The sequence below is a fragment of the Ranitomeya variabilis genome, chromosome 3 (genome assembly GCF_051348905.1).
Source record: "Ranitomeya variabilis isolate aRanVar5 chromosome 3, aRanVar5.hap1, whole genome shotgun sequence".
Classification (NCBI taxonomy): Eukaryota; Metazoa; Chordata; class Amphibia; order Anura; family Dendrobatidae; genus Ranitomeya; species Ranitomeya variabilis.
The window spans coordinates 455,064,957-455,089,074 of NC_135234.1; the positions used below are offsets into that span (position 1 = coordinate 455,064,957).

General features: G+C 47.3%; 2 protein-coding genes and 1 long non-coding RNA gene across 7 annotated transcripts in view; all 3 read right to left on the minus strand.

Moving 5' to 3' along the window:
- Positions 1 to 16,286, minus strand: part of CCDC138 (coiled-coil domain containing 138) — an 89,826-nt gene extending 73,540 nt beyond the window's left edge. Inside the window, exons 1-2 of one of the 4 annotated variants that reach the window (XR_013223910.1) lie at positions 15,556 to 15,793; positions 7,569 to 7,613 (exon numbers count right to left, since the gene is read on the minus strand). The gene's annotated coding sequence lies outside the window, so the exon portion shown is untranslated. Of the gene's footprint in view, positions 1 to 7,568; positions 7,614 to 15,555; positions 16,002 to 16,221 lie in introns of those variants that run through there. The other 3 variants (XM_077296578.1, XM_077296579.1, XM_077296580.1) reach the window with 3 other exon arrangements.
- LIMS1 (LIM zinc finger domain containing 1) overlaps positions 1 to 24,118 on the minus strand; it is a 1,169,472-nt gene that overhangs the window by 798,662 nt on the left and 346,692 nt on the right. The window lies entirely within an intron of this gene.
- Positions 4,022 to 5,193, minus strand: LOC143816339 (uncharacterized). Its single transcript, XR_013223909.1, has 2 exons — positions 4,256 to 5,193; positions 4,022 to 4,181 (listed from the first exon to the last, which is right to left on the minus strand). It is a non-coding gene; the product is annotated as an uncharacterized LOC143816339 (long non-coding RNA).

Genomic DNA, 24,118 nt, shown 5'->3' on the forward strand with positions numbered 1-24,118 from the left:
TAAGTAACTACGATTTTCTCTATCCCCATGATGGCACCACGGAGAGATTTACATAGATTGTAATTTTTTAGGGAGGGACCACTGCCTCTAGAACCCTTCGACCAAAGGTAAGATCAGAGGAGGTCAAGTCTAAGCGGTAGTGTCTGAAAAATGTAGACTGGGAAGACCAAGTGGCCGCTCTACATATCTGTTGTATTGAAGCGCCCGCTCTTTCCGCCCAGGATGATGCCACTGCTCTGGTCGAGTGCGCTTTTATATTCTCCGGGATGGCCGTCCCGCTGGAAGAGTAGGATAGGGCGATGGCATCTCTTATCCACCTCGCTAGCGTAGCTTTTGACGCTTTCTGTCCCTTCCGTGGACCCTGGAAGCAGACAAACAGAGCCCTATCCTTCCTGCACTCTCTAGTGGCTGACAAGTATTGGAGTAGGCACCTCCTAACATCAAGGGTATGTAGTGTTTTTTCTCCCTCATTCTTGGGGTTGGGACAGAATGAGGGCAGGGAGACCTCTTGTGTCCTGTGAAATTGAGACGCGACTTTTGGGAGGTAAGCCGGGTCCGTTTTTAGAATGACTCTGTCCTCAAGAATTTGAGTGAAGGGAGGGCCCGCGGACAATGCTTGTATGTCACTAACGCGACGGGCTGAGGTTAGGGCCACTAAGAGTGTTGTTTTTAAAGATAGAATCTTTAGGGGTGCGTCTGCCAAGGGCTCAAAAGGAGATTTGGTTAGTGCATTTAGAACAAGGTTTAGATCCCATGGAGGGGCATTATGCAAAGGAACCGGTTTTAATCTACCCGAGGCTTTGATGAATCTCACGATCCATCGGTTTCTGGCTAGATCATAATTATATAGTGCTCCCAAGGCTGCTACCTGAACTTTTAGAGTACTCGTAGCTAGCCCTTTTTCCAAACCCTTTTGCAGGAATTCGAGAATATTATCTATTGGGATTTCCCCCCCTGGGTCAACCCCTGATACAGACATGAATTTTTTCCACACTTTGCCGTATATTTTGGTGGTTACGGGTTTCCTACTCTGTAGTAATGTGGACACCAGGTTGGATGAAAACCCTTTGCTGCTTAATAGCTTCCTTTCAAAAGCCAGGCTGTCATATGTAGGCTTTTCACATTGGGGTGACACACTGGGCCCTGGGATAACAGATTTTGCGTGTCTGGTAGAACCCACGGACTGTCTAAGGACATCTTTCTCAGCCAAGAAAACCATATCCTGCGAGGCCAGAATGGAGCTATGATTATCACTGTTGCTCCCTCCTCCCGAATTTTCCTCAAGACTAGGGGAATGAGGGATATTGGAGGGAACGCGTAGGAGAGGCGATAGTTCCAGGGGACTGTGAGAGCGTCCAGAGCTACTGGCCCTCCCCGGGGGTCGATTGAGCAGAACTTCCTCACTTTCCGTTTCTGAAAGTCCGCAAATAGGTCTATTTCTGGCTCTCCCCAACGTTTCACTATTTGGTTGAATACCGACTGTTTCAGCTCCCACTCCCCCTGTCTCAAGCGTGTTCTGCTGAGGAAGTCTGCGGTCTGGTTTTCTGAACCCTTTATGTAAAGGGCTGTTAGGGACTTCAGATTGTGTTCTGCAATGTAGAAGATAGACCGGGTTTCTTCCATCAGTGTTTGTGACCTGGTGCCCCCTTGGTGGTTTAGGTATGCTACCACTACCTGATTGTCCGAAAAGACTTTTACGTGGTGGGAGCGGATGATGTTTTGGAAGTGTATTAGGGCGAGTTTTACCGCTAGCAGTTCTTTCATATTTGATGAGGTTAGCTCCTGATTTTTGTTCCAGTTCCCTTGTGTCACCTGACCGTCTATATGAGCACCCCACCCCCAGGGGCTTGCATCGGTCGTTAGGATTTTCTCTGTTGGTAGTGACCAGGGGACCCCCTTGGTAAGATTTATCGGATCTGCCCACCACTGTAGGGAGTGTATCGTAGTTGGTGATATGCTTAACCGCCCGTCTAAATTTCCTCCCAGACACAGGCTTGAACTTAAAGTCTCCCATTGTAAGTCTCGGGAATGGCATTGTGCCCACTGCACTGCCGGGATACAGGATGTCATGGAGCCCAGCAGGGACATGGCTTTCCTGAGTGTGGTGACTGGGGATGATGACAACTGTACCGCTGCCTGTGTCATCTTTTGAATCTTCCCCTGAGGAAGATAACACGTTTGTGTGGTCGAGTCGAGGACTATCCCCAAGTACTCCTGTACCTGTGATGGGACTACTTTGGATTTGGTAAGGTTCAACAGCCAACCTAGGCTTGACAGAGAAGTCATAACCAAATCCAACTGCTGTTTGCAGTGATGGAATGATGTCCCTGCCACAAGGAGGTCGTCCAGGTATGGGACTATCAGGATATTCTGCTCTCGTATATGAGCCATCACTTCCGACATTAGTTTCGTGAATACCCGGGGTGCGATAGCTAACCCAAAAGGGAGGGCCCGAAACTGATAATGTTTCACCTCCCCCTGGATATTCACTGCCAGCCGGAGGTACTGATAGTATGCATCTCGTAGGTCTAGAACAGTCATGAAACACCTGGGAAAGAGTATTTTTACGCAAGATTTTATTGTCTCCATTTTGAAGTGTGGGATCTCGAGAAAACTGTTTAACTTTTTGAGATTTATTATTGTCCTGTATGATCCATCTGGCTTCTTTCGGAGGAAGAGGGGAGAGTAGAAGCCCATGCCTCTTTCCTGGTGAGGGACTTCCTGTAGGACTTCCTTCTGGACTAGGCCTAGAATCTCTTCCTGAAGAGCCGACTGTTCTTGAGACTGTCTCTGTGGTGTCACCATGAAGAGGTTGTTGGGGGGAATGCGGAACTTTAGCTTGAGCCCTTCTCGTACTATGCCTAGTATCCAGGGGCTGCTTGAAATTTTTTCCCAGGCTGGGAGGAACTCTGTTAGTCTCCCGCCAACCTGGGGGACACCTTCATTGAGTTTTCTTGTTGTCGGGAGTGGGTTTGTTGAATAGGAACCCTCTGGTTTTATTTCTTTTTTCCTCCCATGTTTCTTTGTTCCCTTTCGGAGGTTTTCTCCGCATAAATTTTTTATTCCGAAAGGAACGTCTGTATGATTGGTTGGGGAAACCAGGGAAAGACTTTTTCTTGTCCTCGGCTTTCTCGAGGATGTCATCTAGCGTTGTGCCGAACAAGAATTCCCCCTCACAGGGTATTGAACATAGTTTTGTCTTTGTCTGAAGGTCCCCTGGCCAACATTTTAGCCACAGGGCACGTCTTGCGGCGTTCGAAAAGGCGGCAGCCCTGGCTGCTAGTCTGGCTGAGTCTACAGATGCATCCGCCAAAAAGGCTGCTGCACCTTTCATTACGGACACTGATTTTTGAATCGTGTCTCTAGAGACTTTTCCTTTTAATTGGGAATCCAAGTGCTCAAGCCACACCATTAGCGCGCGAGCTGTGCAGGTGGCCGCGACCGCTGGTTTAAGTCCGCCTCCTGCCGCTTCCCAAGAGTTTTTTAGAAAAACCTCGGCTTTTTTGTCCATCGGATCTTTTAAGGTACCCATGTCCTCAAAAGATAGGGCAAACTTTTTTGAGGCCTTTGCTATGGCCACATCTAATTTTGGTGCCTTACTCCAGGATGAGCAGGCTGGGTCATCAAACGGGTATTTTCTTTTGGGGGTGAGGAGAGCTTTTTTGTCTGGTTTTTTCCACTCTCTTTTAATTAGAGAGTGAATTTTCTCATTTACTGGAAATGCTCTTTTTCTTTTTTTGTTCCAGACCGCTGAACATTATGTCCTGCGCTGTTTTTTTAGGTCGCTCCTCCACTAGACCCATTGTTGCTCTGACCGCTTTCACTAAAGCGTCTGTTTCCTCGATAGGGAAGCAACTGCGCCCCCCCTCAGAGGATACTGAAGAGGTGTCAGAATCTGACGAATTATTCGAGTCAGATAGTTCACTCTCTGACTCGTCCGCACTGGATACGGGGGACTCAGGTGTTTTCTTATGTTTTTTCTTTGTGGCTTTAATGCCTTTAATGGCACTTTCCACCTGGCTTTTTATTAGTGACTTTAATTCGGATGCAAATGATGGGGTTTCCTCCTGAATCGTCTTTTTTATACAGACGCTGCATAGTCTCTTCTCCCAGGAGGAAGGCAGCTCGTCTGAACATATGGCACATTCTCTGTGCTTAGTTTTGGCTGTACTTTTCCTCCCCTAGAACAGAAAGAGCCCTACATTAAAGTCAGCACTTTCACGTAGATCACTCACCCCCTGTGGATCAGAGATACCGTCTCAGGCCTGGTGACTGTATCCGCTGGAATCGTCGCCGGCCGTGTGGTTTTTGCAGACCCCCGACTGCGTTGAGACTCTGATCGTCCGCTGCTGCTGCGCTGTACAGAGGACGAGTTTCCTTTGCGCTGCTGCTGTGGGTGCAGACGCCGCTGCACTTGTGCCTGCTCAGGAGATCGCTGGACGGCTTCCTGCATAACCTGCTGCTCGCTTTCGCTCATGGTGGCCTCCGCACTGTAAGGTGCACTTGGAGTTTGAATTTGCCACCATTTTCCCTGTGCTGGCGTTGCTTTTATGCATTAGTGCCGGCGAAACCGGAAGTGACTGTTTGCGCATGCGCCCGCCCAACTTCCGGTTCTCTGCCAGCTTCACATGAGGGAATGAATGTACTGGGACGCCGGCGCGCGCGCAGTAGCGCTGCGTTTTCGCGATGATGGCGCCGGTGAGCGCACCAGCGCTCCATTACCGACGCCCACACCGATTTACCGGTAATTACGCCGGTGTCCTCTGGCCCGTCTTACTTGGCCTTTTATGGAAAGATAGCCGCCGCTACCTCCATATTATCATTAAGAGTCCTCCGGTGACCGCCGTCACCTGCTCCTTACCCCCCCTCTCTTTTTTTTTTTTTTTTTTTTCATGGAAGGCAGACTGGATCCTTTCACTGCCTTCCTCCACTCACCCATGAGGCCCGCCGACCCCTGTGGTGGTGCTTCAGGAAAGGGAGAAAAAAGAGAGGAAAAAACCGCTTGATCCAGCCGTAACAGGGCGCCCCCTGTTAGAAAGTCGACTGCATCAGCCCCTGGAACTCCACGAAGAATCCTTCAGGTACGTGCTGTAGGTTCCCCGTCAGGGACAGGAAACCAACTGATGTGGGAGAGAGGTACGCCCTTTTTCACCTGTAGGTTTCCTGTCCCTGGGGGCGGACCCCTCTCTCCGTGGTGCCATCATGGGGATAGAGAAAAAGTGTGAAACAACTGAAATTTTGTCTTATATCCTAGGTTCTTCTAAGTAGCCACCTTTTGCTTTGATGACTGCTTTGCCCACTCTTGGCATTCTCTTGATGAGCTTCAAGAGGTAGTCACCAGGAATGGTTTTCACTTCACAGGTGTGCCCTGTCAGGTTTAATAAGTGGGATTTCTTGCCTTATAAATGGGGTTGGGACCTTCAGTTGTGTTGTGCAGAAGTCTGGTGGATACACAGCTGATAGTCCTACTGAAAAGACTGTTAGAATTTGTATTATAGCAAGAAAAAAGCAGCTAAGTAAAGAAAAACGAGTGGCAAGCATTAGAAATTAAGGTCAGTCAGTCCAAAAAATTGTGAAAACTTTGAAAGTGTCCGCAAGTGCAGTTGCAAAAACCATCAAGCGCTACAAAGAAACTGGCTCACGATGACCGTCCCAGGAAAGGAAGACCAAGAGTCACCTCTGCTTCTGAGGATAAGTTTATCCGAGTCACCAGCCTCAGAAATCGCAGGTTAACAGCAGCTCAGATTAGAGACCAGGTCAATGCCACACAGAGTTCTAGCAGCAGACACATCTCTACAACAACTGTTAAGAGGAGACTTTGTGCAGCAGGCCTCATGGTAAAATAACTGCTAGGAGACCACTGCTAAGGACAGGCAACAAGCAGAAGAGACTTGTTTGGGCTAAAGAACACAAGGAATGGACATTAGACCAGTGGAAATCTGTGCTTTGGTCTGATGAGCCCAAATTTGAGATCTTTGGTTCCAACCACCGTGTCTTTGTGCGACGCAGGAAAAGTGAACGGATGGACTCTACATGCCTGGTTCCCACCGTGAAGCATGGAGGAGGAGGTGTGATGGTGTGAAGGGGGTTTGCTGGTGACACTGTTGGGGATTTATTCAAAATTGAAGGCATAGTGAACCAGCATGGCTACCAGAGCATCTTGCAGCGGCATGCTATTCCATCCGGTTTGCGTTTAGTTGGACCATCATTTATTTTTCAACAGGAAAATGACCCCAAACACACCTCCAGGCTGTGTAAGGGCTATTTGACCAAGAAGGAGAGTGATGGGGTTCTACGCCAGATGACCTGGCCTCCACAGTCACCAGACCTGAACCCAATCGAGATGGTTTGGGGTGAGCTGGACCGCAGAGTGAAGGCAAAAGGGCCAACAAGTGCTAAGCATCTCTGGGAACTGCTTCAAGATTGTTGGAAGACCATTCCCGGTGATTACCTCTTGAAGCTCATCAAGAGAATGCCAAGAGTGTGCAAAGCAGTCATCAAAGCAAAAGGTGGCTACTTTGAAAAAACCTAGAATATAAGACATATTTTCAGTAGTTTCACACTTTTTTGTTAAGTATATAATTCCACGTGTTAATTCATAGTTTTGATGCCTGTGAATTTACAATTTTCATAGTCATGAAAATACAGAAAAATCTTTAAATGAGAAGGTGTGTCCAAACATATATATATATATACACACACACATATACATGCTGTATACTTTCAGACCTCAAATAATGCAAAGAAAACAAGTTCATAATCATTTAGAAACAACAATACTAATGTTTTATCTCAGGAAGAGTTCAGAAATCAATATTTTGTGGAATAACCATGATTTTTAATCACGGTTTTCATGCGTCTTGGCATGCTTTCCACCAGTCTTTCACACTGATCTGGCACAAAAATGTAAGCAGTTCTTCTTTGTTTGATGGCTTGTGACTATCCATCATCCTATTCATTACATTCCAGAGGTTTTAAGTGGGGTTCAGGTCTGGAGATTGGGCTGCCAATGACAGGGTTTTGATGTGGTGGGCTCTTAATTTTTGCCAGAGCTGTATATATACACATACATATATACACAGACACATATACACAGACACAAAGACTGCGAGGACAACTGGAGGGTCAGTGAAAAATCACAGCGGGGAAAGAACAGCGTACTCTTTCATTAGTATTCTCCATAATATTCACAGCCATTTGTAAAAAGTATTGGATAACCTCTTTAATAAACGGCTTGTGTGGAATTCGCTGCATAAAATGAACATGTTGTGCATTTGCCTAAATCCTGACAGAATCCTTAACATGTGACCTTATTGTTAGATGGACCCCTACATATAAACGGATCACAGACAGACCCACTAATGAGACCCCGTGTAATCTTTTCTTTTAGCACGATTTCAGGGAAAATGACCCCTTAGATGAGTTACCGCTGGAATCAATTACAGTGCACAGACACGCAGCGTCCTCCAGTAAGGGAGATTTCTTCATTCTGCTCTGATTACTAAATAAAAGAGACTATAAATGTCCAATGATCATAAATGTAGAAATGATTGCATAACAAGACTCACTATATATCCCGGGAACTTCTAGAGCTTCCAGAAACGGCCTGGGTTCTAAGAAAAAGAAAACTATCAAATTCTGAAAACATTTTAAAGGACATCTGTCGGGACGTTTTTTTTTTTACATATGGAAGTAGAGGCTGTATAGAGGATTGTTTCTTTTATGAAAAGGTTACGTGTCAGTCACATGAAATCTAGCATAGACGTCAGATGTAAAAAGAGCTAACATTTTTATGGCAGTATATGATGGGGATGCGCTGGCGGTATATGATGGGGATGCTATGGCGGTATATGATGGGGATGCTATGGCGGTATATGATGGGGATGCTATGGCGGTATATGATGAGGATGCGATGGCGGTATATGATGGCGCTGCTATGGCGGTATATGATGGCGCTACTATGGCGGTATATGATGGCGCTGCTATGGCGGTATATGATGGCGCTGCTATGGCGGTATATGATGGCGCTGCTATGGCGGTATATGATGGTGCTGCTATGGCGGTATATGATGGCGCTGCTATGGCGGTATATGATGGCGCTGCTATGGCGGTATATAATGATGATGGCGCTGCTATGGCGGTATATAATGATGATGGCGCTGCTATAGCGGTATATGATGGCGCTGCTATGGCGGTATATGATGGCGCTGCTATGGCAGTATATGATGGCGCTGCTATGGCGGTATATGATGGGGATGCGATGGCGGTATATGATGGGCGATGGCGGTATATGATGGCGCTGCTATGGCGGTATATGATGGCGCTGCTATGGCGGTATATGATGGCGCTGCTATGGCGGTATATGATGGGGATGCTATGGCGGTATATGATGGGGATGCTATGGCGGTATATGATGGGGATGCTATGGCGGTATATGATGGGATGCGATGGCGGTATATGATGGGATGCGATGGCGGTATATGATGAGGATGCGAAGGCGGTATATGATGGCGCTGCTATGGCGGTATATGATGGCGCTGCGATGGCGGTATATGATGGAGCTGCAATGGCGGTATATGATGGCGCTGCGATGGCGGTATATGATGGCGCTACTATGGCGGTATATGATGGCGCTGCTATGGCGGTATATGATGGCGCTGCTATGGCGGTATATGATGGGGATGCGATGGCGGTATATGATGGGGATGCGATGGCGGTATATGATGGGGATGCGATGGCGGTATATGATGGGGATGCGATGGCGGTATATGATGGGGATGCGATGGCGGTATATGATGGGCGATGGCGGTATATGATGGCGCTGCTATGGCGGTATATGATGGCGCTGCTATGGCGGTATATGATGGCGATGCTATGGCGGTATGTGATGGCGCTGCTATGGCGGTATATGATGGCGCTGCTATGGCGGTATATGATGGCGCTGCTATGGCGGTATATGATGGCGCTGCTATGGCGGTATATGATGGGGATGCAATGGCGGTATATGATGGCGCTGCTATGGCGGTATATGATGGTGCTGCTATGGCGGTATATGATGGCGCTGCTATGGCGGTATATGATGGCTGTTGTGATTTTGCTTTTTGCTCCCTCTAGTGGTCATTAGTGATTTGACTCTGGAGCGTCTGTCTTTTTCTATATCCTCACCTGGGCCGTTAGTTCAGGGGCGTTGCTATATAAGCTCCCTGGACCTTCAGTTCAATGCCTGGCATCGTTGAAATCAGAGCTAATCTGTTGTGCTCTTGTCCTCTGATCCTGGTTCCTGTTTTTCAAGCTAAGTCTGCTTCTTTGCTTTTTGCTTTTGTTTTGTTTGGTATTTTTGTCCAGCTTGTTCCTATCTGTATCCTGACCTTTGCTGGAAGCTCTAGGGGGCTGGTGTTCTCCCCCCGGACCGTTAGACGGTTCGGGGGTTCTTGAATCTCCAGCGTGGATTTTTATAGGGTTTTTGTTGACCAGATAAGTTATCTTGCTATATTCTGCTATTAGTAAGCTGGCCTCTCTTTGCTGAACCTGGTTCATTTCTGTGTTTGTCATTTCCTCTTACCTCACCGTTATTATTTGTGGGGGGCTTGTATCTTGCTTTGGGGTCCCTTTCTCTGGAGGCAAGAGAGGTCTTTGTTTTCTTCTCCTAGGGGTAGTTAGATTCTCCGGCTGGCGCGAGTCATCTAGCGATCACCGTAGGCATGATCCCCGGCTACTTCTAGTGTTGGCGTTAGGAGTAGCTATTTGGTCAACCCAGTTACCACAGCCCTATGAGCTGGATTTTTGTATCTTGCAGACTTACACGTTCCTCTGAGACCCTGTCCACTGGGGTCATAACAGTATGCCAGGCCAGTATTAAATGTTTAATGCATTGCAGAAGTGGGATTATAAGAAAGAAAATTTTGAGTTTTTTTTTTCCCTCTCTCATTTTTTTTTTTTCTTTTCCCCTTTACCTCAGAGTGGCTTAAGCTTGCTGCAGACATGAATGTCCAGACCTTGATTACAAGTGTGGACCAGCTTGCCGCTCGTGTGCAGGGTATACAAGATTATGTTACCAGAAATCCTAGGTCTGAACCCAAGATTCCGATTCCTGAACTGTTTTCAGGAGACCGATTTAAGTTTAGGAATTTCAGGAATAATTGTAAATTATTTTTGTCCCTGAAACCTTGTTCGTCTGGAGACTCTGCTCAACAAGTAAAAATTGTTATTTCATTCTTACGGGGTGACCCTCAGGATTGGGCTTTTTCGTTGGCGCCAGGAGATCCGGCATTGGCTGATATTGATGCGTTTTTTCTGGCGCTCGGTTTACTTTATGAGGAACCCAATCTTGAGATTCAGGCAGAGAAAGCCTTGCTGGCTATGTCTCAGGGCCAGGACGAGGCTGAGGTGTATTGCCAAAAATTTCGGAAATGGTCCGTGCTGACACATTGGAACGAGTGTGCACTGGCCGCTAATTTTAGAAATGGCCTTTCTGAGGCCATTAAGAATGTTATGGTGGGTTTTCCCATTCCCACAGGTCTGAATGATACCATGTCCCTGGCTATTCAAATTGACCGGCGGTTGCGGGAGCGCAAAACCGCAAATTCCCTCATGTGGTTGTCTGAACAGACACCTGATTTGATGCAATGTGATAGAATCCTGACTAGAAATAAGAGGAAAATTCATAGACGCCGGAATGGCTTGTGCTACTACTGTGGTGATTCTACACATGTTATCTCAGCATGCTCTAAACGTATATCTAAGGTTGTTAGTCCGGTCACCGTTGGTAATTTGCATCCTAAGTTTATTCTGTCTGTAACTTTGATTTGCTCACTGTCATCTTATCCTGTCATAGCGTTTGTAGATTCAGGTGCTGCCCTGAGTCTTATGGATCTCTCATTTGCTAAGCGCTGTGGTTTTATTCTTGAACCATTAGAAAATCCTATCCCTCTTAGGGGTATTGATGCTACGCCATTGGCAGAAAATAAGCCGCAGTATTGGACACAGGTTACCATGTGCATGACTCCTGAACACCGCGAGGTGATACGTTTTCTCGTTCTACATAAAATGCATGATTTGGTTGTTTTGGGGCTGCCATGGTTACAGACCCATAATCCAGTCCTTGACTGGAAGGCTATGTCAGTGTCTAGTTGGGGCTGTCGTGGTATTCATGAGGATTCCCTGCCTGTGTCTATTGCTTCTTCTACGCCTTCGGAAGTTCCGGAGTACTTGTCTGATTATCAGGATGTCTTTAGCGAGTCCAGGTCCAGTGCATTGCCTCCTCATAGGGAATGTGACTGTGCAATAGATTTGATTCCAGGCAGTAAATTTCCTAAGGGAAGACTGTTTAATCTTTCGATACCTGAACATACCGCTATGCGTTCATATATCAAGGAGTCTCTGGAGAAAGGACACATCCGTCCGTCTTCTTCCCCTCTTGGTGCGGGATTCTTTTTTGTGGCTAAAAAGGACGGATCTTTGAGGCCTTGTATTGACTATCGGCTTTTAAATAAGATCACTGTCAAATTTCAGTATCCTTTGCCGCTGTTGTCTGACTTGTTTGCCCGGATTAAAGGTGCCAAGTGGTTTACCAAGATAGACCTTCGTGGTGCGTACAACCTTGTGCGCATTAAGCAAGGGGATGAATGGAAAACCGCATTCAATACGCCCGAAGGTCATTTTGAGTACTTGGTGATGCCTTTTGGGCTCTCTAATGCCCCTTCAGTTTTTCAGTCCTTTATGCATGACATTTTCCGGAACTATCTGGATAAATTTCTGATCGTTTATCTGGATGATATTCTGGTTTTTTCTGATAATTGGGACTCGCATGTGGAGCAGGTCAGGATGGTCTTTAAAATTTTGCGTGAAAATTCTTTGTTTGTCAAGGGCTCAAAGTGTCTTTTTGGTGTACAGAAGGTTCCCTTTTTGGGGTTCATTTTTTCCCCTTCTGCTGTGGAGATGGACCCAGTCAAGGTCCGAGCTATTCTTGATTGGACTCAGCCCTCGTCAGTTAAGAGTCTTCAGAAGTTCTTGGGTTTCGCTAACTTCTACCGTCGTTTTATCGCTAACTTTTCTAGCATTGTGAAACCTTTGACGGATATGACCAAGAAGGGCTCCGATGTGGTTAATTGGGCTCCTGCTGCCGTGGAGGCTTTCCAGGAGTTGAAACGTCGGTTTACTTCGGCGCCTGTTTTGTGCCAGCCTGATGTCTCGCTTCCCTTTCAAGTTGAGGTGGATGCTTCAGAGATTGGAGCAGGGGCCGTTTTGTCGCAGAGAGGCCCTGGTTGCTCTGTTATGAGACCTTGCGCCTTTTTCTCTAGGAAGTTTTCGCCTGCGGAGCGAAATTATGATGTGGGCAATCGGGAGTTGTTGGCCATGAAATGGGCATTTGAGGAGTGGCGTCATTGGCTCCAGGGTGCTAAGCATCGTGTGGTGGTCTTGACTGATCACAAAAATCTGATGTATCTCGAGTCTGCTAAACGCCTGAATCCTAGACAGGCCCGCTGGTCATTGTTTTTCTCCCGTTTTGACTTTGTTGTCTCGTATTTACCAGGTTCAAAGAATGTGAAGGCCGATGCTCTTTCCAGGAGCTTTGTGCCTGATGCTCCTGGAGTCGCTGAACCTGTTGGTATTCTTAAGGATGGTATTATCTTGTCAGCTATTTCTCCAGATCTGCGACGTGTGTTGCAGAGATTTCAGGCTGATAGGCCTGATTCTTGTCCACCTGACAGACTGTTTGTGCCTGATAAGTGGACCAGCAGAGTCATTTCCGAGGTTAATTCCTCGGTGTTGGCAGGTCACCCAGGAATTTTTGGCACCAGAGATCTGGTGGCCAGATCCTTTTGGTGGCCTTCCTTGTCCAGGGATGTGCGGTCATTTGTACAGTCCTGTGGGACTTGTGCTCGAGCTAAGCCTTGCTGTTCTCGTGCCAGCGGGTTGCTCTTGCCCTTGCCTGTCCCTAAGAGACCTTGGACACATATCTCCATGGATTTCATTTCTGATCTTCCGGTGTCTCAGGGCATGTCTGTTATCTGGGTGATATGTGATCGCTTCTCCAAGATGGTCCATTTGGTTCCTTTGCCTAAGCTGCCTTCCTCTTCCGATCTGGTTCCTGTGTTTTTCCAGAACGTGGTTCGTTTGCACGGCATCCCTGAGAATATTGTGTCAGACAGAGGATCCCAGTTCGTTTCCAGATTCTGGCGATCCTTTTGTAGTAGGATGGGCATTGACTTGTCGTTTTCGTCTGCTTTCCATCCTCAGACTAATGGACAGACGGAGCGAACTAATCAGACTTTGGAGGCTTATTTGAGGTGTTTTGTCTCTGCTGATCAGGACGATTGGGTGACCTTCTTGCCGTTAGCTGAGTTTGCCCTTAATAATCGGGCTAGTTCCGCCACCTTGGTTTCGCCGTTTTTCTGCAACTCTGGTTTCCACCCTCGTTTTTCTTCGGGTCATGTGGAACCTTCTGACTGCCCTGGGGTGGATTCTGTGGTGGATAGGTTGCAGCGGATCTGGAATCTTGTGGTGGACAACTTGAAGTTGTCACAGGAGAGGGCTCAGCGCTTTGCCAACCGCCGCCGCGGTGTGGGTCCCCGACTACGTGTTGGGGATTTGGTGTGGCTTTCTTCCCGCTTTGTTCCTATGAAGGTTTCCTCTCCCAAATTTAAACCTCGTTTTATTGGTCCTTACAAGATATTGGAAATTCTTAATCCTGTATCCTTTCGCCTGGATCTTCCTGTGTCGTTTGCTATCCACAACGTGTTTCATAGGTCCTTGTTGCGGCGGTACGTTGTGCCTGTGGTTCCTTCTGCTGAGCCTCCTGCTCCGGTGTTGGTTGAGGGCGAGTTGGAGTACGTGGTGGAGAAGATCTTGGATTCTCGTCTCTCCAGGCGGAGGCTTCAGTACCTGGTCAAGTGGAAGGGCTATGGTCAGGAAGATAATTCCTGGGTGGTCGCCTCTGATGTTCATGCGGCCGATTTAGTTTGTGCCTTTCACGCCGCTCATCCTGATCGCCCTGGTGGTCGTGGTGAGGGTTCGGTGACCCCTCACTAAGGGGGGGGGGGTACTGTTGTGATTTTGCTTTTTGCTCCCTCTAGTGGTCATTAGTGATTTGACTCTGGAGCGTCTGTCTTTTTCTATATCCTCACCTGGGCCGTTAGTTCAGGGGCGTTGCTATATAAGCTCCCTGGACCTTCAGTTCAATGCCTGGCATCGTTGAAATCAGAGCTAATCTGTTGTGCTCTTGTCCTCTGATCCTAGTTCCTGTTTTTCAAGCTAAGTCTTCTTCTTTGCTTTTTGCTTTTGTTTGGTATTTTTGTCCAGCTTGTTCCTATCTGTATCCTGACCTTTGCTGGAAGCTCTAGGGGGCTGGTGTTCTCCCCCCGGACCGTTAGACGGTTCGGGGGTTCTTGAATCTCCAGCGTGGATTTTTATAGGGTTTTTGTTGACCAGATAAGTTATCTTGCTATATTCTGCTATTAGTAAGCTGGCCTCTCTTTGCTGAACCTGGTTCATTTCTGTGTTTGTCATTTCCTCTTACCTCACCGTTATTATTTGTGGGGGGCTTGTATCTTGCTTTGGGGTCCCTTTCTCTGGAGGCAAGAGAGGTCTTTGTTTTCTTCTCCTAGGGGTAGTTAGATTCTCCGGCTGGCGCGAGTCATCTAGCGATCACCGTAGGCATGATCCCCGGCTACTTCTAGTGTTGGCGTTAGGAGTAGCTATTTGGTCAACCCAGTTACCACAGCCCTATGAGCTGGATTTTTGTATCTTGCAGACTTACACGTTCCTCTGAGACCCTGTCCACTGGGGTCATAACAGATGGCGCTGCTATGGCGGTATATGATGGCGCTGCTATGGCGGTATATGATGGCGGTATATGATGGCGCTGCTATGGCGGTATATGATGGTGCTGCTATGGCGGTATATGATGGGGATGCGATGGCGGTATATGATGGCGCTGCTATGGCGGTATATGATGGGCGATGGCGGTATATGATGGCGCTGCTATGGCGGTATATGATGGCGCTGCTATGGCGGTATGTGATGGCGATGCTATGGCGGTATGTGATGGCGATGCTATGGCGGTATGTGATGGCGCTGCTATGGCGGTATATGATGGCGCTGCTATGGCGGTATATGATGGCGCTGCTATGGCGGTATATGATGGCGCTGCTATGGCGGTATATGATGGCGCTGCTATGGCGGCATATGATGGCGCTGCTATGGCGGTATATGATGGCGCTGCTATGGCGGTATATGATGGCGCTGCTATGGCGGTATATGATGGCGCTGCTATGGCGGTATATGATGGCGGTATATGATGGCGCTGCTATGGCGGTATATGATGGCGCTGCTATAGCAGTATATGATGGGGATGCCCTGGTGGTATATGGCGCTGCCATGGCGGTATATGATGGTGCTGCGATGACTGTCTATGTGCTGAAGAGTAAGGGCAGGTGTGACTGGCACAGGTGGGTGATGGGGATTGGGGCATACACCAGTCACAATGCCCCTCTAGTCTTCCACCATAATGCTCTGTAATGCCATCACCCCACACTGCGCCCAGTACCGCATTACCGGTCTGCTGATCGGTCACTCCCTCCTCACAGAAGACATGGAATGGGATAACAGGCAGAAGGCTGCGGCCACCATGACAGAGGCGCTCACGGAGCAGCAGGGCCGGCCCGGTACAGTTATCTCGGCCCCCGGTAGTACGTCACTCCGCCGCCTGCCCGTTACACGCTGTACTTTACCAGCCTCTGCGTCCCGCTCATCTGCTCCGGTATGCACCGTACACACGTGACGTCATCAGCACGTCTACCAGCGGCGGGAAGTGCTGCGGGCAGCGCCGCCCAGACGCCGGTAGCTATGGCAACTAACTGCCTGCCCTGGTGAGGCGACGCTGGGTGTGCGGGCGGCGGAGATGCGGCTCTCATGTGCGGTGGCGCAGAGGCTACACTGGTAAATGGAGGCCGGGACGTAAGGAAATGGCGGGCTCCCAGTGTGTTGTCTGCCGTGGCTGTGACACAGTGTGGGTGGTGGCTGTGACACAGTGTGGGTGGTGGCGTGGGGGCTGTCAAGGAGCCGCACATTCTACTGGAGCAAGTGTGAGGTGCATGGTGGGGTCACAGCCGCACAGCGGGGTCATGTGTCAGATTACGGGGTCTCCTGTAAATGATAGTGGCCATAAAGTCCCACTCCGGCGCTGTAGTGTCAGGTCCCTGCTCCTAGTCCTACACTGACCAGCCGCCGTCTTCAGCTCTTCCCAGTGCCGCTCCGCCATGTTGTGACCACAGCGTTTACTGTCTGGAGGTCTGAGGTAACGGTCACAAGCTGACGGGGAAGGGTACGTGTCCACGGTCAGGAAACGCTGCGTGGGGCCGCAGCGTCCAGATGTTCCAGCATAGTGGAGGGGATTTTGTGAAATCCCGTGTCCACTATGCGTGGAAACACGCACGCGGCGGCCCTGCGACTCCAGACATGCTGCGCGTCTTTTAAGATCGCAGCATGTCCGTGTTCCTTGCGGCGACGCTGCGTCGCCACAAGGAATAACACAGGGCCCTATGCGAGGGGTGCGATGATCCCGGATGTGTACAATGAACACATCCGGCATCATCGCATCCCAGAAGGGGGCGGGGCTTAGCGCCGAGCGGGTTTGCCGCTCCGACGATATCGGCGGCCATCCTGATCATGGACACATACCCTTAGAGGAAAAGTATAATAGAAACATATGCTCCACTTTTGCATTTATCACCCACTCCTGGTTTTGGCTTACAAATACTGATGAAAAATCCTGACCAAATCCTGATGCAATCCTGAACGTGGACACATACCCTAAGGGTGCGTGTCCACGGTCCGGATTGTCGGCGCTTTGGATGGAGTGGAAAACCCGCGCCGCCCCTTCTGTACGTGCGGTGATTCCGGATGTGTTCATTGCACACATACGGAATCTCCGCACCCCATACATAGGGCCCTGTGATATTCCTTGTGGTGACGGAGCGTCGCCGCAAGGTAAACAGGTTCTAAAAAGACGCGCTGCATGTCCGGAAACACTGGGCCGCCGGGTGCGTGTTCGCACACATAGTGGAGACGGGATTTCATAAAATCCCCTCCACTATGCTGTAACATCTGGACGCTGCGGCTGCACGCAGTAGTGATGGGCAGTCCGGCTCTTTTTGGTGATCCGGCTCTCATGGCTCCGCTCACCAAAAAGAGCCGGCTCTTTCGGCTCACGAATCGGCTCTTTTTGGATCCCTATTGACTATGTGTTCAGGCGTCCGAAACTCCGCCCACCTACCGCAAAAACTCCGCCCACTTCTTAACAGCCAATTAAATTGGAGAGTGGGCGGGGTTTTGCTCAGGTGGGCGGAGTTACGCCTCCCGAAGTCCGAGATTTTACGCCCAGTGAGAGCCATTCAGGAATTTTAGTGGCTCTCACTGGTGTGCCGGCTCCCATCGTTCACAGCAGGGAGCCGGCTCTTTGTGTCGGCTCGTTCGTGAACGACACATCACTAGCACGCAGCCTCCAATCCGCAGCTAATCCAGATGTAATCCGGCACGTGGACACATACCCTAAGTTCACACAGGGCGTTTTTTTCTGCAGCAAACCTGATCATCTTGGCAGGAAAGAAGCTGCGCCAAAAACACAGGTTTAACTTCTTTTTTTCATGCGTATTTTTCTCTTTGTGCATGCCAATAAAGTTGAGTGCACACAGAAAAAAACAACTTCCTGTAGATAGATTGATAGAGTAGATGCATTACTTGCGGTATCCTCTTCCCCGGCATTTTCCCACGGTGCAGAGGTTACCTCAGGTCAGGCTGTGAGGGAGCGCAGGCTCGGTGACGTCACCGCTCGTTACTGAGCCTGCGCCTGCTCCGTCTCATTCATTCCCCAGTCGCTTACAACCGGGATCGGTCGTATTAGCAGCACTCCCGGTTGTAAGCTTTATCTCCCCCAGATACTGCGTGGGACACTCGATATACAGGTCCTTCTCAAAAAATTAGCATATAGTGTTAAATTTCATTATTTACCATAATGTAATGATTACAATTAAACTTTCATATATTATAGATTCATTATCCACCAACTGAAATTTGTCAGGTCTTTTATTGTTTTAATACTGATGATTTTGGCCTACAACTCCTGATAACCCAAAAAACCTGTCTCAATAAATTAGCATATCAAGAAAAGGTTCTCTAAACGACCTATTACCCTAATCTTCTGAATCAACTAATTAACTCTAAACACATGCAAAAGATACCTGAGGCTTTTAAAAACTCCCTGCCTGGTTCATTACTCAAAACCCCCATCATGGGTAAGACTAGCGACCTGACAGATGTCAAGAAGGCCATCATTGACACCCTCAAGCAAGAGGGTAAGACCCAGAAAGAAATTTCTCAACAAATAGGCTGTTCCCAGAGTGCTGTATCAAGGCACCTCAATGGTAAGTCTGTTGGAAGGAAACAATGTGGCAGAAAACGCTGTACAACGAGAAGAGGTGACCGGACCCTGAGGAAGATTGTGGAGAAGGACCGATTCCAGACCTTGGGGAACCTGAGGAAGCAGTGGACTGAGTCTGGTGTGGAAACATCCAGAGCCACCGTGCACAGGCGTGTGCAGGAAATGGGCTACAGGTGCCGCATTCCCCAGGTAAAGCCACTTTTGAACCATAAACAGCGGCAGAAGCGCCTGACCTGGGCTACAGAGAAGCAGCACTGGACTGTTGCTAAGTGGTCCCAAGTACTTTTTTCTGATGAAAGCAAATTTTGCATGTCATTCGGAAATCAAGGTGCCAGAGTCTGGAGGAAGACTGGGGAGAAGGAAATGCCAAAATGCCTGAAGTCCAGTGTCAAGTACCCAGAGTCAGTGGTGTGGGGTGCCATGTCAGCTGCTGGTGTTGGTCCACTGTGTTTCATCAAGGGCAGGGTCAATGCAGCTAGCTATCAGGAGATTTTGGAGCACTTCATGCTTCCTGGCACCTGCTCACAGTGCCAAAACCACTGGTAAATGGTTTACTGACCATGGTATTACTGTGCTCAATTGGCCTGCCAACTCTCCTGACCTGAACCCCATAGAGAATCTGTGGGATATTGTGAAGAGAAAGTTGAGAGACGCAAGACCCAACACTCTGGATGAGCTTAAGGCCGCTATTGAAGCATCCTGGGCCTCCATAACATCTCAGCAGTGTCACAGGCTGATTGCCTCCATGCCACGCCGCATTGAAGCAGTCATTTCTGCCAAAGGATTCCCGACCAAGTATTGAGTGCATAACTGAACATTATTATTTGATGGTTTTTTGTTTGTTATTAAAAAACACTTTTATTTGATTGGCCGGGTGAAATATGCTAATTTATTGAGACAGGTTTTTTGGGTTATCAGGAGTTGTATGCCAAAATCATCAGTATTAAAACAATAAAAGACCTGACAAATTTCAGTTGGTGGATAATGAATCTATAATATATGAAAGTTTAATTGTAATCATTACATTATGGTAAATAATGAAATTTAACACTATATGCTAATTTTTTGAGAAGGACCTGTATTGGACTGCGACAGATCAGGGAGTATACTGCTGGCTTATTATTTTATTTTTATTACAGAAGATCGATGGCTTCGCTTTGAAATGGCAGAACAATAAAAAGATGGTCAAAACTGTGTGGTGTTTTATTTAAAAGACGCGCGTGCGTGCGTGTGTGTGTGTGTGTGTGTGTGTGTGTGTGTGTTTTTAACCCTTTAACCGCTATAGGATTAGTAATGGATAGGTGTCTTATTGATGCCTCTCCATTACTAAGTCAGCTTAATGTCACCTTACAATAGCAAGGTGACATTAACCCCTTATTACCCCTCTTGCCACCGCTACAGGGCAAGTGGGAAGAGCCAGGCAAAGCAGCAGAATTGGCACATCTAATAGATGTTCCTTTTCTGGGCAGCTGCGGGCTGCTATTTTTAGGCTGGGGGGCTATATCAATGGCCTCTTACCAGCCTGAGCATACTGGCCCCCAGCTGTGAGCTTTAGGAAGGCTGGTTGTCAAAAATGGGGGGGACCCCACACCGTTTTTTTTTTTTAATTATTAAAAAAAGCGCGATGACACCTATTCTTGATAACTTGCCTTGCTGAAGCTGACAGCTGTGAGTTTTGTCTGGCTGGTTATCAAAATTAGGGGGGAACCCATGCCGTTTTTTTTAACTATTTCTAGCGCAGGAGCGGCAGATCAAAACTCCCATCTGCTCCTGCTCTCACTAATTAGCGTCTGTAGGTGTCAGATGATTGGAGCAGTAGTCCCATCAGCTGACATCAGTGATTGGAGGTGAGTTTACACCTCCGATCACAGCTGAGCGCTCCCCGCCGATCAGAAGCGGTGTTTGCCGTGTTCTCATGCATATGACAGCGTGTCAAACACTAATGTCGGACCCCCCATTCAACTGAATGGGGATCGGGTCCGCTCTGCTGGATGACAGGCTGCATGGATGCACCATGCAGCCTGCCATCTAGATGTAGCAGAGCCGAGTGTGACATCACATCCGGCTCTGCTTGACTTTTCTGCAGCAAATACGCCGCAAGAAAAGTCAACCTTGCGTATTTGCAGCGTTTTTTCACCATCCATTCAAGTCAATGGGTGGAAAACGCTGAAAGAAGTGACATTCCCTATGTTAAAAAAACACTGCAAAGCACAAAATACTGATCACACAAAAACCCAATGTGTGTGTATGAGATTTCTGAAATCTCATAGGCTTTGCTGGTACTGTAGAAAGCAGCTGAAAATTAGCATTAAAAATTGCCCTGTGTGAACTTACCCTACGGCTATGTGCACACGTTCAGGATTTTTTGCTATAAAAACGTAATCAAACCGCAAAAAAAACCCATACATTAAGCATCCTATTATTAGAATGCAATCCACAATTTTTGTGCAAATGCTGCATTTTTTTCCGCGGCGGAATCGCATTACAGAAATAAACGCAGCATGTTCATTCTTTGTGTGGAATCGCGGGGATTCCGCACACATAGGAATGCATTGATCTGCTTACTTTCCACATGTGGCTATGAGAGAACCTTTGGAGCATCATCAAAAGGAGTGTCTATGATGTCGGGAGGCAGTTCACATCTAAGCAACAGCTCTGGGAGGGTATTCTGTCCACATGCAAAACAATTGAAGCAGAAACCATCCAAAAACTGACAAATTCAATGGATGAGCGAGTTCAGAAGCTTCTTTCGAACAAGGGGTCCTATGTGCAAATCACCTAGAATAAAGTTTTCACTTAAACTGTTTGATTTCATTTTGTAATAAGCTGATAATGCTTATAACTTCACAATTGACCATTTTTTTTGTTCAAAATAAAAAAAAAGGTTGAAAACTCTGCTGTGCATAATAATTTGGAACATGCATTTTGAGTGTTTATTTTTTTTTTTAAAAGATACTGTTTTCATAGGCAGTTTGTTCCAAAACATTGCAATCATACTAGAATAGTAGATGACTGGAAAATAACAATGGCTGCAATTCAGATAGGTAATTTAGAAAAAATATGAGGAAATATTATTTGCATAATAATTTGGAACACAGTGTAATTGACCACAAGTTGGTGCTATTGCTTAGTTTCAAACGAATATAGGACAAATAATGCCTGTATATTTACAAATGCCAAAGAAGAAAAAAGGTGAGCACTTCTGCAGATGACATAAGCTTAATGAATGCCATTTCTATCCACTGTTGAGATTATATAGTAACAAAGCTGTGCAAATGATAATGGGATAACTGTACCAATAAGGTATATGGGTGCCAAGTAGCAAACCAGCCCAACTAAATAAAGCAATCTTCAGGATAGATAGGACAAATAATGTGATAGTAAGATATCCTAGCTTGGATTAATCTTTACCTGAATGCCACAAAGATCTAAAGAGTGCCGCTGACAGGACCTAGAGACCTCCTGCTCCGACGCGCGCTTTTCGCCCAGCTTCTTCCTGGGGCGTGTCCTGGATAAAAAAAAGTGCACATAAATACCAACCCTCACCAATAGAAAAATTCCCTGTAGGATGACCTATCCAGTTGCCATACAAACTGTGCATGCGTTCGTTAAATACACCACCAATTAGAAAAATTCTCAGTGTAATGACACGGTTGTTGCCATGTGCGTACTGAACATGCGCTGGTAAAAAAAAAAAATCGGCCAATCGGAAAATTCGTAGCCCAGTGACTCAGCTATTGCTGTGTGTCGTTGCGCAAGTATAGAAGGCGCCGCTATTTACTTAATATAACCATGCCCGCACAGAGAGAAATCCTGAGGATATATTCTATACAGGAGATCGTCATGGAACACTTGTTATTACCGTATTTTTCAGACTATAAGGCGCACCCAGGTTTTAGAGGTGGAAAATAGGGAAAAAAAATATTTGAAGCAAAAAAATGTGGTAAAATATTTAATAACATAAATAACATATTATTATATGTGGTGTTATTACATATAATAGTATGTTATTATGTTGGAAGCTGCAGGACCAGTGTGGTGTCTGTGAAGCCCTATATGAAGATGCTGGAGGGTGAGTATAAGAATGGGGGCACAGGGCTGATATTGAAAGCACCACTCCAGCACTGCAAAATAGCACTGGAGTGCTGCTTTAAAATCCCATGGGAGAACTGTACCTCCCAGCATGTCCTGCAGATCCTATGACATGCTGGGAGTTATAGTTCACCACAGGAGTGGCAGAGTGCTTTATTGTGTATTGTAAAGACTAACCTCTTAATTGTGGCAGCCAGCCTGTGGTGAGGTAAAAACATCCCATGACTGCACACAGAGCCCTCCCTCTTGTTGCCTCTCCACAGCACAGGTTTTGAGGAATCCTGCAGATTCTAGTGGAGAGCCTGAAGGACCTGTGAAGATGTCAAGAAGAGGGAGGGCTCTGAGCTGCCATGTGATGCTCCAGCCCGCCCACTCCTGACATCACACAGGTCCTGTTTGTGCACAGCACTCGGCATCCAGGCATGGCAGGCAGGTATAAGCGATCTCTCCGCTCTGGCCCCTGCTGCTGCTGCCTCCTCCCCAGGACACACAAATCTCCCTAGCTGCTGCAGGAATCAGCGCTGAGGAAGCCATGCGTGTCCCTGCTTACATGCAGTATTCATTTGCTGCTCCTGGCTCACCACTCAGCTGATCGGTGGGCGGGGAGCCGCTAATGAATATTCACTGCACTTAATCATCTGGACCACATGGTTTTCCCAGCCCTGATTCCGGGCAGCGGGGACATCCTGAAGTGGGATAACAGTACGATCCCACTCACTGCTGCCCCCCTCCCCACATGCTACATCCGTACCATAAGACGCACCCACACTTTCCTTCCAAATTTGGAGGAAAAAAAGTGCGTCTTATGGTCGGAAAAATACGGTAAATGGATTACGGCAGAACAGGGAGTATACTGCTGGTTTATTATTTTTATTTTTGATACAGGAGAAAGAGGGCATCGGGGACTAGGTGATTGGTGACTATGTACTGTATGTTGTATGTTTTTTTTTTTTTTACTATTGAACACATGCATCGTCTGTCATGTGACAGCATTCATAGCCGGATGGGAGCAGTAGTCCCATCAGACGATGCCAGGCTACACACATCAGCACACACAAAGGGACACACGCACAGACACATACACGCAGACCCCCGCAGACAGAAACACTCATAGTCTCTGCCAACACTCTGCCCACACACTTCCGATCTGCATCGTTTCTCGCATGCATCTCCACAACAAAACCGCAGATCTTTTTAAACCTGCGGTTTTGCCTGAATCAGTGGAAGTAATTGGGTCCAGAAACTCTGCAGATCCGTAAAAAGAATTGACATGCTGCGGAAAATAAAACGCTGCAAATCCGCGCTTTTTTTTTTCTGCAGCATATGCACACCAATTCTCAATTTTCCACTGACTAACATTGTGCACTACACAGATAGATGTTAAAGGGTTAAATAAACACACAGCTAGAAAAAAGTATTTTAATGAAGTAAAACACTAAACACATTTTTCCCATCTTTATTGTATGCCTAATTCCTGCAACGCCCTCGATCTCCTGCAAAAAAAAAATATAATAATAAACCAACACAAATACTCCCTGGTCCGACGTAGTCCATTTAATAACGACTGTCCCACGACGATCTCCCCTA